We start from the raw sequence: 14,061 nt of genomic DNA on the forward strand, positions 1-14,061 counted from the left end.
GCCCCTCAGGTAAAGATGCTGGCTGCCCATGATAGCCAGGTTCCGAGAGTCCAAGCCCCTGCTCTGTGGCTGTTTCCTCAGCCCAGGCTGGCACGCTCCTCTAGGCCAGAGACTCAGGTTCGAGATCAGGCTCTGACACCATCTCTGACCAGACTAGAGGTTTTCCAAATGTTCTGAGGGTCTGGATATGGTAGTGCATGCACGTAATCCCAGTTCCCCGGAGGCTGAGGCAGGAGAATTGCCACAAGTTCAAGGCCAGTCTGGGCTACATAGTGAATTTAAATCTTCTGAGGGGTCTTGGAGGTGCCATGGTGAGGGGTACTGATCAGGTCATCTCTGGTCCCTCCTCTCTGACTTTCTTATGGTTCCAGCACATCTGTGACACCCAAATTGAAGCCTCCCCTTCTGCCAGCTGCCTATGCCTGGCCAGGACCTCCAGCAGCCTCACCTCTATGGCTCCCCTCTCCTAGCCACTCAGAGTTGCTGCCTCCTGTCACCTCCCTGACTCAAGACTGTTACTTGTTCTGTTGACTTTGGACTCCCAGCTTCTAATTTTGGCGTTCAAGTCCGCCTCAGACTGGACAGCAGGCTAGACCAGACCAGCTTGTCTTAGTGATCCCTAGTTATCTTCCACCTTTGACTCTGAGTCTTGGCTCTTGCCAGATCCCCTGGTTTGGAAAGTGCCTCCTGCCACCTCTTAGAGACCCTGTTGCCCAGATGCTAACCATTTTCTGATACTTTCATCCTCCAGAGGGAACTCTTACTGGTAAAGAGTCCTTCCCGCTCTTTTGGCACACTGAGGCTATTTCTAGTTTTATCTGCTGAGCAGAGCTGCAACTCGTCCACCAAGTGGAGAGGGAGAAGAGGAGAGGGAGAGACAGACAGACAGGCAGACAGACCGACAGACCTTACTGGGGCTCAGTGTAATCTCCCAGGGCTCCAGCTCAGCTGTTGTTTACTGATGGCCCTTAAGTGCTTAGGGATAAAGGGCAGCCAGAGTTCTGGAGGAGTCCTCGAGGATCAAGGTCAACTCCAGGTGTCAGTCAGGTCCAGATTTGCAGCCCTCAGGACTGAGGTCTAAGCACAATAGCTGGAAAGGGCTGCAGAGCCCCTGTGTGGGATAAGGGATTTACTGTTTGCAAACCCACTGGCCAGCTCTCCAGTTCTGCACCTCTCTGTTTAACAGTCTCTCTCTTTCTCTCTACTTTTCTGGGACACTTTAACAATTTGGTTTTTTTAAAAAAAATTTTATTTAAAAAAAACCTAGGCCCTTACACATGCTAGACAAATATTTCACTGTGAGCTATACTCCCAGGCCGTGGAATCTACATTTAAAGGAACATGTATTATGTTACTTAGACAAAATTATGTTTCAAATGTATAATATTCTTAGATATGTCCTTATTAAGGTAAACTGTCTTTGATGTCTATGTAATCCTTAGTTGATTTTTAAAGAAAATAATGCTTAAAAAATAAAATAATTCCAGGGGCAGCAAGCTAAAAAAATATAAAAATTAAAAATTAAGATTAAAATAAAATATTGCTTATTTTTCCCATGATACTCAGAAAGATTACAAAACCTAAAGAAGTAGAAAATTTTAAAAATCCTTTTATACTCTTAGTTCCCAAAGACAATAATAACATTTTGGTGTACTACCTTTTAGTCTTACACGTATATTTCTTTAAACTTTTTTTTTTAATCTCATAACCTGTATACAATTTTATATTTTTTTTATTTTTAAAGAATGAACATTTATTTGCTTTGCATTTCATTCTAGTCAAGTTCTTTGAAGTTCAGTTCTTGCTTACGAAGTAGCTCAAAGTCCCCTTAGGATTTTGATAGTTTTTGTCGGGTTGTCAGCTCTGACTGCAAGCTATAACTACCTGCATACGTCTGTTAACTGCTTGGTCCTGACCTTACATGCTTTCACTAGTGTGTAGATTATCTTCTAACTTTTTTTCCTCTTACCAGTTTGAATGACACTACATCTACAATTGTTTATTATTTTCTGCTTTGGGTCATTGACTATCTATAGAAAAAACAGTTTTCTCCCTTTGGCTTGGTGCCTGGGCCCCAGTAAAATAGCCAGGCGATCTTATGAGGTTTCTGTGTATGGGGTCTCCTCTCTGTTGAAGGATGACTAGCAGTCTGTGGGTGTTCAGTAAATCCTAAACAATGAGAAAGTGTGTACGTGTTTGTGTTTATGTGTCCCTGATGTTGCTTGTGTGTATTTACAGCGTTGCCTTTGTGGAAACCTGAGTAAGCCCACTATTGTGCATGTCTGAGAAACTTTGTAAAAGCTGGAGGCTATACGCAAAATCTGTGTGTCTCTGTGTTCATATCAGGCATAGAAATGTATATTACTTTCAACCATATATGTGCATCTGGGAGTGTGCCTTGGTTTGTCTGTGCCTATGTGTGAGCATGTAGGTGGGCCTGGTTGTGGGAGCTGTGTGTCTATGTGCCTGTCTGTATCTATATTCAGTCCGTGTGGGTCTTTTGGGGGATCTCCATGAGCATCTCTTGTGGGTGTGTAGACTGGATCTGCACTGGTATGTCAGTGTGCGCATGCCTGGAGATGCCCCATCCCTGCCTTCCCCACGGGAGCAGAGAGGTGCCCAAGGCAGAGGTGACGCATCCTCACTGAGCTCCTGGTTCTCCTGGGAACCAGCTTGAGAGAGACCCAGAGCAGACTGCGTCAGGAGCCCCAGTCCCTTTTGCAACCAGCCCTGGCCCCAGGCAGTAACCACTGCTAGGCTTGCACAGGTCAGACCTGCCCATTACAGCTTGGCTGCCAGGAAACCTGCCCCAAGTGGGGCTGCGCTGACGGGGCCCTCTTTGGGCCTGGGCCAGATCCCCTGTTGAACGGAACTAGCGAAGAGCCACATGAGTCACCCTGTAGCAAAGCAAGGAGTGACTTCCTGGACCTGGGCATTGCTCCTTTCTGCCTCTGTGTGCAGCAATACTTAGGCAGCCTTACATCCTTCAATAGTGCCTAAAATTGCTACAACTGAATTGAAAGATAGGCTGGATGCCTTTTATTAGCCCCAGTTTTCAGATGAAGAGACCAGAGCACCAAGAAACAGACCAAGGTCGAGGCAGAGCCAGACCTTTAACCTGGGGTTCAACACTCTTCCCGTGTTCCACGTGGGGAGTGGGGAAATTCTGTTCCTGTAAGTCAAAACTACTTCCCCAGATCTTTTAAGTTTTTATTTTTCATTAAGTTGCTCATATAGAATTTGAACTCATGATCTTCCTGCCTCAGCCTCCCAGAATACTGGGATTCCAGGCATGCACTTCTATGCCTAGAATTGACCTTTTAGCACAGGGTGCTGGGAAACCAGGTTTCTGGGACAATCAGGCTGTCCTGGGCTGGAGAGCAAAGAAGTCAGAGACAGGACTCAGGGCAGGCAAGGCAAATGCCAGCACTGAGTGAGCCTGACCTGCTGGCAGAATACCCTCAGGCTTTCTTTTCTAATCAGTGCTGAAATATGGACCCATAACTGGGATAACGAGAATTCTTTATCAGATTGCACGGCTGCTTTCCCAGGCTAAGTTACCCTCCTGGTCTCCAGAAGGTGTTTTCAGTCATTGTCACTAGGCCTACAAACCTGTGACCAATAAGTCTTTCTCCCCAGATATCCAGAAGACGCCTGGGGTGCTGGGGATGTATCTTGGTGGAACAATGCTTGCCTAGGATGTGGGACATCCTGGGTTCAATTCTGTTACCTCCCTGAAAAGGACAAAAAAAAAACCCTAACCAGACAGATGATTCACTGGTGATGAGGAGCAGCAGAGCTCGGGCCCTGTGTGGGCAGAGGGGTTCCCTAGTGTCCCTTGGAACTGGCAGAAAAGTGGACAACACAAATCCCTCCCAGTGACAGTTGATTCACGATTGAAACAGGGACCCTGGATTCCTGGCACTGTGCACATTTCCTCCCCTTACTTTGGCCAACAGGCCCTGTGCTCCATGGACAACACCCTACCTGCGAAGCCCTGGAGATTAGGCCACCCAGCTCAGTCCCATCCTGACTTGCTGGGTGACTTTGGGTAAATTACTGCCTTTCCTCTCGGCTCCCCATTGTGCAGTGGGGCTGATACTCTCTGCCCCTCCCTGGCTCCCAGGGGACCTGCATGGATAAGCAAGATAATCGCTGAGAACTGATTTGGAGGAAGTTTCTGAGCACCAAGTAGAGGTATCGTGCTGGCCTATGTTTACATGGGTGTGGACTTTTGGTTCCCAGCCTCCTGGGGTTTGGGACCAGCCCTGACAGCTTCTTGGCTTGTGGTTCTTTTGTCCCACTTCCTGAAAAGGACAGAAACTAAGGCCAAGTACTCAGTTGTCTGGAGAAGACGAGACTGCAGAGCATAATTTGGAGCTGTGGAACACTGGCCTCCTGGCCCAGTTATGTGCCCTAGCTGTGTGACCTTGGGCCTGTCACTGTCCCTCTCTGGGTCTTACTTCCTCAACTCCAACAGCTTGCTAGCTCTGAACTCAGAGGGGCATACAGCCTGGTAATCAGAGGCCAAGGTCATTGCTTGAGGACAGAAAGGACCTGGTCACTTAGTCTAATTCCTTTAATTTTCATACACTACCGTAGCCCTCTCTGGGGCAGTAGATTAACCCAACTTATCCTGGTTAATTCAAGGTCATAAACTGCTTGCAAAGAGGTTGTGGGGAGGGGAAGGAGGGTCAGAGTAAACCCTGGAAAGACAACCCCATGTAAACTAGCGGGTCAGCGGTAGAACCTTTTAACCCCATGGCTGACTGGAGCTCCCTTTTGACTTTAGCTGGTCCCTCCCGGTGGGTGACCTCCCTCAGCCAGGCCTCTTCATCTCAACGTCATGATGGTCTCCACCTCCCCCCTTTTTTCCCACCTGACGGCACCTGAAGCTCACGATCTGCTGGCCTCGGACCCTCTCTGCGGCCGTGCCTCCTGCCAGCCCTCCGACCATGGCTGCGTCCTTTCCCAAGGCTCTCTTCCCGCCTCCCTGTCTGTCTGCTGTTGCTCTCTCAGGTCATCCCATCCACTCTTTTTCAAAGCCAGAGGCTCCATGCTCACCAGGCCCAGACCCCTCACCTTTGAGCATGCAGGACCTCAGCAGACCTCACCTGCAGCCAGGCTGCTTGGAGCTGCCAGGACGGCCGCTGGAGTATAACTCCTGTGCCTTTGACTTGCTCCTGACCCTAGCTGTTTATGTTCCTCCTTGTTAAAAAAAAAAAAAATCTCATTCTCACTCTATACCCATGTTATCTCATAATTTATAGACACCAATAAACTGCTATTTCCCCATAAAGTAAGGCATGAGCAAACAACAGCTAAGTAATGATATGAAATCTATGAAGCCGGTCTCCATCTGGTACCAGGAGGGCCCTCACCTTCTGCCGGTCCTCCTGAAACCGCCCCTCCTCCACATGGCTCTGTTTGTGTCGGTGGCTTCATCACACAGGCAGCCTCCCGGGATGGAGACCTGACAGTTCTGCTGACTCACGCTGTCCCTCTGCACAGCTCCCAGTCACGGAGTCTCACGCGGGCTCACTCGGCTTCCTTCTTCAGGTGCTGGAACCTCCCGCTGCTTTCTCATCCCTGCTACGAGAGCCCAGCACAAACTTCAGGGTGTGAGGATCTTCCCCTCTCTCATATATTGGGATACTTTTTATTACTTCAAAAGCAATAGATGTTTATCATAGGAAAGGAAGAGACTGCAGACCAAAGCGGGCATACCGACACACATTAACTGTAGTCCCCTCTACCCGGGAGGCTGAGAGAGCAGGAAGTTGGCAGGTTCAAGACCTATGTGGGCCTTGTTCCAAAAAATAAACAATAAAAAGCGATGGGAGTTGCAGCTCAGTGCTCAGGGCCCCTTGAGTTCAGTCTCTGGTACAAGGGCAGAGGCACCCAACACCTGTCGTTTTATCAGTGAGAGATAATACTGTGAAGATTTGAGCAAATATTCTTTTGCAGGGTTTTGGCTTGCTTTTCCAAACATTTAGCTACCTCTCCTTTTTAAACTCCACAAGGGGCCTCTTTAAATCTTTCCAGGTCTGTTCTCTTGGTCTTGCTATTCTGAGCTCCAGCTGATACACCCCTCCTCCACCAGCTGGCCCAGGTGGGGAAGGCGAGGCCAGCTCTCTCCAGACCTTGTGTGCATTGGGGAAACCAGGTGGACTCTAGGTTGAAGCTGAGCTTCTGGGTTTGGACTTCCAGGTGAGGCCATTGACAGCAGCCCCTCCCTGAGGGAGCTCAAAAGCTTTGTCCTGGGTCTCTTGTCCTGTGGTGATGCGGGGAAGGGGGGGCCGGAGTGGTCCTGTGCAATAGGGCAAGGTCCTCATTCAGGGCTGTTTAAGTGAGCAAGGATGGGAACAGCACAATTTTAGTGTTTATTGGAAGCATTAAAACCAGTAAATTTGGAGACAAATCCCCAGTGTGTAGAAGGTGGGAGGAGGGTTTATGGGGAACAAGATGATAGGGGACCCCTGGCAGAGTTTTGCCCTAGAATAAATTACAGGACATTATGGTGGCAGTTCAACATGGTGGAAGGCCAAAACGGGGATGCTTACCCTGATGCCACTTCCTCCTTCTTCTCTGATTACAACTTTCTTCTTACTTTCCCCATGCGCGTGAAGAAAATTCCAACCAGCCCCTTGAACATCATCAATGCCCACCCCAAGCACCACATCCAGTCAAAGGTCACATGTACCCCACTCCCCCCATATCCAGTCAAAGGCGAAAACCGAACCCTTGCTGGTTGTGGGCTCCTCTCCATATCCTTTAGATAAAAAGGTCACTTTTACTTTTTCTTATATTCTTCTCCTTTATTGCACCAGAACGCTCTAACATTTTGGTGTTGTGACTCGGATTGGCAGAGCGCATTGGCTCTTGGGAGTCACTCCTAGTTCAAGCTGCCCTGTCTATGAACCACTTCTCTTTCCTGCAGGACCTGTTTATTTGCCACCACCAGTCTGCATGCAACACTGACCATCTCATTTAACCACGGGTGAGCCACTTTCCTTCTGGGGTTTTCTGTTTCCATGGGCTGGGCCTACAATGGGTAACCCATTGTCATTCCTGGATAAAAGACTGCAGTTCTCAGGTTCCTTGTGTAAGACAGCCCGAGGCAGAGCTGTTACCCTCTTGTCCTCTGGGACCCTGCCCCACGCTTTTGGTGGCAGGCCAATGAGAACTGGTGCTGGGACCTTCGGTATCACACTTCCAAAATAGGTGATGACTTCTTTTGATAAGTGTGAAGCAGGACAACTTTTACACTTCTTGGGGGGAGCTATAGCTCCTATATCCCAAGGCAAAGTTGCTCTTTTGGCTCACTTTTAATTTGATCATGGGGAACACTATTTCCTGTCCCCCAAAAAGCATACCTTTGGGGTGCCTAGTTCATAACCTTGGTGCTCTTGGCCTACAGAAGGCTATAAAAACCAAAGACCAATCTTTTATTGCCAGGTGGCTTGGCCTACCTACCAGCTTAACGGCAGCCCGTGGCCTAAGAGGGAACATTTGACCCCTGTATTCTTCAAAGTTTAACTTTGGTCACATTGGTGGCAAGTTAGTAAAAATCCCATATGTACAGGCCCTCTTTACCCTAAGGATGTTTCTTCTCTCATTCAGTCATGAACGGCGACCCAAATACTTCTAACTCTCCCTTCCTCCCCACTGGGCCCTGTCTTTGATGTGCCTCCTGTCTTTACTCCCCCTCCCCAATATCTCCAATATCAAACCCTGCAGCTTTCTCAGCCAGAGGTCTCTGTGACCCCTGTGTTGTCCTCTCCCCCTCTCTCCCATAATCCCCAGAGCCTCTGATCCTTCCCTTAGTTTCTCTCCCCAGTCTCCGATTTCTCGATCCCCTCTGCCTGAACCATCTATTCCATTGGATGGCTCTTCTTCTTTGTCTCCTACTTCTGCATAACCATTTTCCTTGCTGGCTCACCACATGCGTTTCAGCCACACAGCAGGCCACATGGTCCTTAGTAGTCATCTTGCTGCAGCTTACATAGAGAACAGCCACCATCTTGTGATCCTCCACCATGTGACAGTGCGCCACCATCTTGCAACAGGTCACAGGGTAAATGGCTGCCATCTTGCAGTTCCTCATCATGTGATCAGCAGCAGCCATCTTGTTGCAGGTCACATGATGACCAGTTGCCATCTTGTGCTCCTCAACATGTCACCACCAGTAGCCATCTTGCTGTTGGTCACCTGGTAATCAGTTATTATCTTGTGCTTCCCTGTCACACGGTGACAAGTGGCTATTTTGTGGTTGATCACCTGGTAATTGCCCACAGATGCCTGGTGGGCAGTTGGCAGCTCAGTGAGCATCCATACCTCCCACTCTCCTGTCTTCTCAGCTTCAGTCCCTAGTCCCTCTTCAGGAACAGGCTGGTCCCAAGGGAGTAGTTCATATTCATGTTCCTTTTTCACTCTGTGACCTACCTCAGATTAACCATAAATTAGGTTGCTTTTCTGTGGACCCACAGATTATATTAGAAAATTTAAATTTATAACTAGTTGTTCTGATTTACATTTCAAGGATATTTATGTGATTCTGAATACCAACCTCAGCTTGCAAGAGGGAGCTCAGCTGTGGCAAGCAGCGCAAACAAAAGCCAATCACAGACATAAAGTAAATACCACTGAGAATGATCCTGGGCCTACTGCAGTGCCTAAACAGTATTCTAATTGGAATTACCAAAATGGAGAAGATTCTTATAAAATACATAAGATGATTAATGTTTAATTGTGGGCCTTAATAAAATAGCTCACAAACATACTAACTATAACAAGCTTTTAGAACAGGTCCAAGAGGCTAATGAAAATCTGGCTATGCTCCTAACTCAGCTTAGGGACACCTTAATTAAGTTTATGAATGTAAACCCAGGACTCTCATAAAGGGACAATTGTTATTAACTCTTATTTTATTTCTCAGTCTGCTGCTGATATTCGTACAAAACTACAAAAGGTTGAACTTGGCCCTCAACCCCCAAAGGGAAACCTTCTTGATATGGCTTTCTGTGTTTTCAACAGAGAAGAGCCTCAAAAGGAGGAAAAAGAAGCACAAAAAAAGAAACTTGCTAAATATCAATCTGACCTTTTAGCAGTGGCACTTGGGGCTCCCAAGACAGGTAAATCGAAACAAGGTGGAGCTGCCCGAGCCCATCCCCAACCATGCTTCAAGTGCAACAAGGAAATGACATTGGGCAAGAGAGTGCCCCAACCCAGGAGTTCCTCTGGGCCTTGCCCTCACCCAGGAGTTCTCCTGGGTGCAATCTCAATGGCCGTTGGAAGAGCGACTGTCCTAACTGCCAGAGTGGGTTAGCCATTCTCTAACTCCTAGCCCTCCTCACCACCAAATTTGTCGCTGGCTGATCTATTTGAACTTGATGGAAGACTGATGAGGCTCAGAGCCCACAGCCCCCGTTAAGGCATCTTTCTCAGAGCCCTGAGTCTCACTGGAGGTGTCAGGTAAGATACTATCTGTACTTGGAGACATGTTCTTCCTGAATTTTCAAGCCATTATCTTAAGTCCTCAGTCTTTAGTAGGTGTTGACAGCCATCATACACAACCTCTTCAGACAGGCCTATTCCATGCAGGTTCCAGACTCTCTTCTTTACCCATAGCTTCCTAGTAATTCCAACAGGTCCCCCACCCCTTTTAGGTAGGGATCTTCTTCAAAAGCTTAACTTCTCCTTTACCTTCTCCCTCCCCATAGCTTCCATCCCCCAAACACCCTCACAGTATGCCAAAAGCCATCCCTTTCTCTCCTTTCTTCTCTGGTCGGTCCCATAGTTTTGGTTACCTCCAACCCTACCTGTGCTACCTATGCTATGCCTATTTTAATTTGTTTCAGGGATTCTTCAATTTTTCCTTGTGTTCCCCAATATCCTATAGCTCCCGAACATTTACAGGGACTTAAACCTATAATGGGACTTAAGCTATTATCTTTTTTTTTCCCTTTTTATCGGTACCAGGGATCGAACTCATGACTGCCTGCTTGCAAGGCAGGCACTTATGCTGCTGAGCTAAATCCCCAGCCCCGACAATGGTTTTCTTAAACCTACCCATTTACTCTATAATACTCCCATTCTCCCACTACTCAAGCCTAATGGGTCATATGTCTGATACAAGACCTTAGGGTAATCAATGATGCTGTTACCCCAATTCACCCAGTGATGCCAAACTCTTAAACCACACTCTCTTATAGCCCTCTCTCCACCACTCATTTCACAGTCCTAGATCTTAAAGATGCTTTTTTTACCATTTTCCTACACCCTGATTGTCAGGATTTCTTTGTGTTTATGTGGGGTGAGCCACTCTCAGGTCTCAACAACCTCCTTGAACAGTGCTCCCTTAAGGGTTCAGAGATAGTCCTCATTTCTTTAGCCAAGCTCTTGCTGCTGACCTTGCAGCTCTGGACCTCAAACCCAGCATTCTCCTTCAGTACACTGATGACCTTCTCTTGTGTTCTCCATCCTATACATTAGCCATACAACATGCAGCCAGTCTCCTAAATTTTCTCGCCAGTTGTGGTTATAGGGTTTCTCCTGCTAAAGTCCAAATAGCTTCCCCAGAAGTCAAATATCTAGGTTTCTCTCTCACTCCTACCACTCGTGCCATCACTACAGATTGCAAGGTGGTTCTTTAAAATTTCCAGGTGCCCACAACCAAACAACAGGTTCTACTTTTCCTAGGTTTACCTAACTTCTTTTGTCTCTGGATTCCTAACTTTGCAGCTCTAGCCCAACCCCTCTACAAAGCTTCCAAGGGCCCCTTATCAGAACCCCTGGACCCCACTTTGCCCACACATGCCTTCCTTCATAAACTGAAAGAGGTTCTCCTGAGGGCTCCAGCCCTTACCCTTCCTGACCCCACCCAACCTTTCACTCTATATACTACCTCTCAGGGCCACAATGCTGTAGGTGTACTAGGGCACAAAAAGGGACCTTCCTTTCAAGTGGTAGCCTTTTTGTCAAAACAGACAACACAGTAAAAGGATGGGTACCTTGTCTCCAAGTCCTAATGGCTGCAGCCCTACTGACACAGGAAGCTAAAAAGTTCACATTAGGACAATATATTACAGTGCACTCACCTCATCATCTAAGTGAGCTCATCTCACATAAGACACTCCCTGCCCTGATGACTCCTCACTTTCAACAGGTGCACTAGTCCTCTCTCAGGACTCTTTTGTCTCTATTGCAACTAGTGGTCCTCATAACATGGCACCTTTGCTTCCCACCTCAGAAGCTACCCTCACCATGACTATCCTGAGGTCTTACAGATGACTCCCTCCCCTTCCCCTCACATTAGTAGTACGCTTCTCTCTTTAGCCTTTGACACATGGTCCATAGATGGCAGTTCAACAAACACAGGCAAGCAAAAGAGAGTAGGGTATGTAATAGTGAACCCGTCAAAAATCAGAGACTGACCCACTGCCACTTGGGACATTTTCCTAGAGGACAAAACTTATCGCTCTTACACAGGCCCTTACACTAGCAAAAAACAAAATCATAGATATATACACTGATCAAAGTATACATTTAACTCCCGTGCCACTATCTGGCAAGAAAGAGGTTTTATCAACACTTGGGGAACCCTCATCATTAATGCACCTCTTATCCTTAAACTCCTAGAAGCAGCACAACTCCCAAAGCAAGCAGCAGTTATTCATGATGGAGGACACCAGAATTCTGCAGATCCTATTGCTCAAGGCAATGCCTTTGCAGATACATAAGCCAAGTGAGCTGCACAAAGGCTACTTATCCTTCTCATCTTCTCCTGTTAGTCCCCAACACTCTACCTCAACCTAATTATTCACCAAAACAACTACAATTACTTCACAGACCAGGTTACACACAAAACACTCAGGAATGGATTTTCCAGGGAGCAAAACTGTTCTCCCAGATCAGCAGGCCTTAGACAGCATCACTGACTTGCACAGCTGTTTCCATGTGGGCTCACAGGCCCTAGACAGGCTCTTGGCCCCCGTAGTTACATGTCCTTTCCTGAGGGCTATCATCCTTCAGATTACTCACACCTGTCATCTCTGTGTTAAAATCTTTCCTCAGGGACACACAGCACCTCCTTCCTTTCCTACTCATCAATTTCACAGACACACCACTGGTCAGGCCTGGCAGGTAGATTTACACACATGTCCCACCACAAAATTCTCAAATCTCTTCTCACCTTTGTTTGTAGTTTTCCAGGATGGGTAGAGGTCTTTCCCACAACCAGGGAGACAGCTGATGTAGTTACTAAAGTTCTGTTACAAGAAATCATCCCAAGGCTTGATAATGGTCCAGCCTTTGTTTCTCAGATCACTCAACAAGTATCCTCAAGCTTACTCATCACCTGGTGCCTACACGTTCCATACCATCCACAATCCTCAGGAAAAGTAGGAAAGGCAAATGCCTCATAAAAACACACCTCACAAAATTCGTTTTAAAACTATACCAACCTTGGCCTCAATTTATGCCCCTAGCTTTAGCCAAGTGCAGGGCTCTTCCCCGGGCTCCTACATTTATAAGCCCTTTTAAACTCATGTATAGCTGACAGTTTCTACTCCACAATCTTCCTACCAAAGGATGTAATTCCCTTGCTGAGTACATCCCAACCCTCTCCTTCCTCTGACATTTGTTACAACAATATGCTGATCTCTGTCTTCCCCAACCCTCTGATGGGACCAAACCAGATCCTCCCATAACCCCAGGAGATCTAATTTATCTCAAACGTTTACGTCCACAGGACTACACCCAAAGTGGAGTGGCCCCTACCTGGACTTCCTTGTAACTCCAACAGCAGTCAAGGTTGCTGGACTGCCATCCTGGTTCCACATCACTCAGACTAAGCGGTGCCCTCCCAACCCTGAATCTAACCATCCTGAGTGGTCATCCCATCTTCTACCTCCCACCCATCTCCATCTCACCAAGGCCCCACAGCCACAACTTTCAGGCTAAGTCATGTTTTATATCCTATTTGGTTCCTGATCCTTTACATTCTATTAATTATTTTTTTGCTGTAAGACTCTGGGAAGTCTTTCCTAAAGACTCCCACATCATACGTAAAATCGTCTTCATGCTGTCCTGTGTAACAGCTTCTTAGTTCTCTCTACCCTCACCTGTTTAGTGAAACAGGAGACTCCTGTGGGTCTGGGCTCTCGTCTCCCTTACTGCGACACAGCCACAGCCCTCCCCACCCCTACTCTACAGTTTCCCAAACATGATTCAACTGTCAGGCCCTATATTTCTCATGCTTCCTATTCTTTCCAGCTCAACCCCTGGACCAAAGATAAGTCTTACCCACACTTTCAACTTTTACCCTTTCAGATGGGGGAATAATTACCTCTGGTAACTCCACCTCTCCCAACTCCACAGTTTTTTTCAGATTCTGCCTCACCATGCCCTGATGGAATGACCTATTTGGATCAAGGGCACCTTTCCTTCTATCTCTCCTGGGTCCTTTAAATATGATAGTGGCCTCCTCATAGCACCTTGTCTTTTTATTTCTCCGATCTAGGATGCAAGTGTTCACCAATGATAAAGTTGTCCTGGCTGAAACACCTGGTACCAGCTTCTACATAGACATCAACCGTCATCCCGTCATCCCTCCTGAACCCCACCATGGCACCCCTGTTCAGCAGGAAGTAGTAAGAAAGAGTCTTCACCCTTTTCCTAACAATAAAAAGATGGGAATGAAAGAGTTTTGCCCTAGAATTATTACAGGACATTATGGTGGTAGTTCAACATGGTAGAAGGCCAAATCAGGGATGTTTACCCTGATGGCCACTTCCTCCTTCTTCCCTGATTACAACTTCCTCCTTCCTTTCCACATGAAGAAAATTCCAATCAGCTCCTCTATTGTCATCAATGTCTGCCCCAAGCACCACATCCAGTCAAAGGTCACATATACCCCACATCCCCATATCCGGTCAGAGGAGAAAGCCAAACCCTTCCTTGCTGGTTGTGGGCTCCTCTCCATGTCTTTTTTTTTTTTTTGGTGGGGCAGGTATCAGGGATCAAACTCATGATGTCACACTAGCCAGGCAGGCACTTACA

At 47.2% G+C, this 14,061-nt stretch overlaps 1 long non-coding RNA gene across 1 annotated transcript; it reads left to right on the forward strand.

The window, feature by feature from the left end:
* The first annotated feature begins 6,026 nt into the window (after positions 1-6,026).
* Positions 6,027-13,661, forward strand: LOC134476402 (uncharacterized). The gene is made up of 3 exons (XR_010048010.1): positions 6,027-6,210; positions 6,941-7,000; positions 13,523-13,661. It is a non-coding gene; the product is annotated as an uncharacterized LOC134476402 (long non-coding RNA).
* The last annotated feature ends 400 nt before the right edge of the window (positions 13,662-14,061 follow it).

The sequence above is a fragment of the Cavia porcellus genome, unplaced genomic scaffold (assembly GCF_034190915.1).
Source record: "Cavia porcellus strain 051 isolate PalLab524CR breed Dunkin Hartley unplaced genomic scaffold, mCavPor4.1 scaffold_6, whole genome shotgun sequence".
In the NCBI taxonomy this organism is placed as follows: domain Eukaryota; kingdom Metazoa; phylum Chordata; class Mammalia; order Rodentia; family Caviidae; genus Cavia; species Cavia porcellus.